This window comes from Bidens hawaiensis, unplaced genomic scaffold (assembly GCF_021521415.1).
Source record: "Bidens hawaiensis isolate Kalapana, Puna unplaced genomic scaffold, B.hawaiensis_p1.1 tig00024819_1, whole genome shotgun sequence".
In the NCBI taxonomy this organism is placed as follows: Eukaryota; Viridiplantae; Streptophyta; class Magnoliopsida; order Asterales; family Asteraceae; genus Bidens; species Bidens hawaiensis.
Window position 1 is genome coordinate 196,509 of NW_027493930.1, and position 5,019 is coordinate 201,527.

Here is a 5,019-nt window from a genome sequence, read left to right on the forward strand (position 1 = left end):
GACAAGTGGTTTAAGTCAAAAAGAGTTGCATTTGCCTCAAAAAAGGTTGAATAAGTATTTTTGGGCAAGATTTGATGTTTTCTATCCTTCCCGAACACAAAAAAGTTGAATATGTATTTTCGGGTAAGGTTTGATGTTTTATAACCTTTTCGAGCAAGCTTAGTCACTTTGAACTAAGTTTATGATTTTCGGGCATGCTTTGAAATGTTTACACTTTCCGGGTAGAGTATACTTAACACTCCAATTTCCCGAGCAAGCCTGATGTCTTAACATGAATATGTGATCTAGCAAGTTTTTAACAAGATATTTCTTGTTCCGAGCAAGCTTTGCATCTTATATGCTATATGATCTACCGATCAAGCTTTGTGAACTTAGTCTTAGTCTACCGAGAAAGCTTTGTGATTAGTGTGAATATGTTTTTCTTTCTTTGAAATTACAAGTGTTTCCGGGCAAACCTTGTTTTCCAGGCACACTTTATATTTCGGGCACACTTTGAATATTCAAAAGTTCCCCTAATATACTTGGGTAATTTCACAGATTTTTTTAGTACGCTTTGTGCTATGAAACCACAAGCACACTATATTCTTTTTCGGGCATACTTTGCATCAAAGTATACTTGACTGGTTACTTGTGAATTGTAATTGACCGAGTAAGGTTAGTGATTAAGTGAATTATCCGAGCAAGGTAGGTAAATTAGATGTATGTTATATGGGCATCTTAGTTGATTCCTAACAAGGTTGCATGCTTGATGTCTAATACTTGATTAATTTTTCTTGTGATTTGGTTCTCAAGCAATCTTGTATTTCAAGTAAGCTTTCTTCTTTTTAATTTCAAATTTGTACCAACCTATAACCGAATAAGCTTTAAGTGGACTATACCGAGCAGGCTTTGCAAAACCTACACTGACAATTTCCGAGCAAGGTTTGCTAAAATGTCATACATGGAATTGGATGTTTTCAAATGTTTAAAATGTTAAATGGATAAGGTTACTGTTTGACAGCTAATAACTCACTAAACGACAAAAAGCATTTAAAACCCACATTCAAAAGGTATATAAGAGGAAGCGATAGACGTTTTTTCTACATTATTTTCCCTCTCTCTCTCTCTCCTTCCACTGATTACTCTAAGAAAACCTAACCGACTTATCACATTCACTTTAATCCAAACCCTAACTTTAATCAGCCCTTTAATTCCGACTCGGTAAGCAATAATAACATGTTTTCCAACCACGATTAGATGATTATGGGATTTGATTATGTATTTTTGCTAACACTCTGTTTTGTTTATAGGTTAAAAATTTGTCGAAGAACAGGTTGTTGATGATATTTCTCTCTTTTTTCAATTTTATAACTTGAAATTTCTTAAAGTAATGATCTTTTGAGCTAATTCCACTTGAATATGTTTGATTGTGTTTTTCAGATACGGTAGAAGAAAATGTTCAGAGGTATTTCTTTGAGCAAAAGCACAATATGTGCGCTCTCTTACAGGTCACGCTAGACAATGAAGAGATTGCCCCGATTATACGTTGGGTGCACAGATCAAACATTCAATTTGCACTGACAGCAAGTCCCACAATTTACCGAAACCATTTGTTGGACTTTTGGAACTCAGCAACCTTGATCGATGATGTAAATGGGAGAAGAATCGAAGCCACTGTTGCTGTTGGTACATGTATGTCAGTAGTTCATAGTCTAACGTTTGTAATCGAGTCTGTAATGTAATTATGTTTTTGATTATGTTTATGTTTATGTAACGAGCGAAGTTGTCAACAAGTTCGCTTAGGCGAACTTGTTGAACAAGCGAAGTTGTTAACAAGTTCGCTCAGGCGAACTTGTTGAACAAGCGAAGTTATGGACAACTTCGCCTGAGGCGAAGTTGTCGTGTTTATATATATTGTTCACCGTAACAGTTGAGGAGAGTTCGTGAGGTTGGTTAGGGTTCGTTTCAGTTGATTAGTTCGAGAGTTACGTGTTTACAAGTCAGAGTCTGTAATAGTGACCTCGTGTCACGTGTTCGGGTTATCAATATAACGTGTTTCGGTTATTGCTCGTGTGTTTGTTTTATACGTATTCTACGCTCGTATCTACCTACGCAGGGATTCCGCACCTGCGCAGATAGCGACATCACGTGTACGATCCGTCCAGGAACCTACAGTTGCTAATCAAGAGATACGGGTGGATGAGGCTGTGATTCGAGGGTGTCTACAGTTGAATGATGACAATCCTAACCCAATCCATCTTACAACAGCTCAACTGTACAATATTTTTGTCAAGTGCATGGGGTATAAAGGGAATACAAAAGATGGGCAATTTCAAAAGGGCATGTTTCCGACCATTTACAGATTCTTGATCCACCATATAATACAGGGGTTTGCACCGAGGAAAGGGTCATGGACCCTCATGAGCAGAGATTTGGCAAACGCCACTGTAGCAGTAATATTTGACTATCCTTTCAACTTTTCACGAATGATATTTGAAGGATTGGTGCAAAATTTGGAGAAGCCAATCAAGAAAAAGTTTTTGGCATATCCGAGGTTCCTACAAATAATTTTCAATCAAGAGTTGGAGGACCTACCAACTACAGGAATCACACATGTACTCTAAAATCTTGACACTTTTAAAAGAATAGAAAATCTGGCTAGCACTAGCATATTTGATCCAGAAGAGGTATATGAAGAGCTTCCATGGTTAATGTTTGATGATATTTTGATCCCTCAATTGCATGTGGTATTATCTGAAGCTGAGGAGGTTGCTGGAGGAGAGGGTGAGAATGATGGAAATGATGATAGTTCAGATGATGACGGGAATGATGATAATGCTCTGGAAAATTTGAAAGGAGGAAATGTCAACCTTGAGGACATTGCACAACCTCAGGGGGAGCATAATATTTACCAGAACAACCTATACCAACACCACCTTTGTCACCACAACCACAAGACCAAACCACCCAATCCCCAACCCAAACCTTAATCCAAAGCCAGCCTGAAACATCAACACAAACATCTTCACCACCACAAACACCACCAACCAACAACCCAATCCAAACAGATACATTCATTCCTAGCCCATTCCATATTGAATCACCACCCCGACCAATTACAACAACCCAGCCTATCCCTATCCAAACTCAAACCACAACTCAAACCCCACCTGAATCACCTACACCACCCACATTTACCATTACCCACACCAAAACCCTTTTAATTCCAAACATCAACCCCTACCATCCACCAGTGAAAACATCTTTGAAGATGCCAACCCAATAATCCCTCAAACCACTAATCAAGAATAATCTGAACCTGAACCTTTCTCTACCTCACCACCAATAACCCCTCCTGCTGGAACCTATTTATTTGAAAGAAACTTGGATCTGATGTTGGAGAATGCAAGGTTAAAGGAGAGAAATGAGGAGGTAACAAAGGATAATGTGGTTCTGCTAGATAAGTTGGCCCGGGCATTGATGAAAATTCAAACCCTGGAGCAGGAGGTTGAGAAGACCTCAGCTGCCCCAAAACAGGGGAGAATATTATTGTGCCAACTGATGCTAAGGTTAATATGGATGATGTAATGATGGTGGAGGCAAGTGATAGAAATGTTGATGGATTGACATGCATTTTAAATGCTTATGATGATGATGAGGAGAGTGAAGAAAGGAGGATGGAGGATGTTGAATATGAGGCTGACAAATCTGATGTTGAAGAGTAGAATTACGATGTCAATGATGAAGTTATGAATGTTGTATGGAGGAGGAGGATGATGAGGTGAGAGATGAAGAGGAGACAGGGGATGGAATTGAAAAGATAAATGTTGAAGAAAATGTGGCTGCCACAGTTGTAGCTACTGATGTAGTGACTGATATTGTAACTGAAGAACTGACTGATGTAATCAATGAAGATGTTGCTGCTACTGAGGAACTAATACTTACTGAAACAGAACAACCTGAAAGCTCCAAGAGGGTAGAGTATGATCTAGAGCTGGAAGCACTTGAAAAGGAAATTGATGATTATCAGCAGTCTGAGTCTGAAACTGAAGAGGATCTGAAAAGAAAGTTGGAAAAGGGAAAAGCTAAAGTCTATGAAGAAGAACCCATTAAGGCAAATCTTGTAAAACAAAGATTGTTGGATGCAGAGGAAGAAGCTTCTGCTGCTGCAAGGAGAGAGTTTGAAAATGTGGTAAGAGAGACAAGGGAAAGGGAGGTACTTGCCCGGATCTTGTCTCCTGAAGAATTAGCAGAGCAGGAAGCATTGATTGATCAAGCCAATGTTGCTAAGATGATTAATGATGAAGAGGCTGATGATCAAGAAGTTATTGAAGCATTGATTAATATGAAAAGAGTTGAGGAAGTGGACAACTCTTTGGCCATGGTGGTAAGCATGTTTCAACCGCAAAGTCAACCAGAAAAATTATCAACTAAACTGCTGAGCCAGCAAATGTGAATACAGAGATCATGATTGAAGAAGAAATTGATGAATCTATAGCCTCAATGGCTGCCAAGAAATGGGTTGAACAAGTCAAAGATGATATCAAACAAAACCCAACTGATAGCTGGCCAAAAAGGGAACATGTGACTCAATCTCATGAAACAATTCATCAAAAGAAAGAAAGACTTTCCAATCTATATGAACAATTTGCAGAGAAAGTCAACAGGTTTGCTAAGAACTACATGAGAAGAAAAAGGGCAAATGAACAATCTGAACAAGAAAAATCTGCTAAAAAGGGGAAATGAGATGAAAAGAACAAATACTTTGTAGAAACCCCTGATGATGAGGCAAGTCCAATAAGGGCAATTCCTTTGCAAAATTTAAGGCTAGATGAAAATGTGCAAGGAGTGCCTAATGTACCAATCCCTAGGAATCCAACTCCTGATGAACCTAAGATTGATGCAGTGAATGAAACAATTAAGGAGGAGGATGATTCTGATGAAGATGAAACTGATGATGATAATGAAGATGAACAGGGAAAAGGTGCTGAAACTGCTAATGTTGTGTCCCCACAAGTCACAATGACTGATGAACAAAGG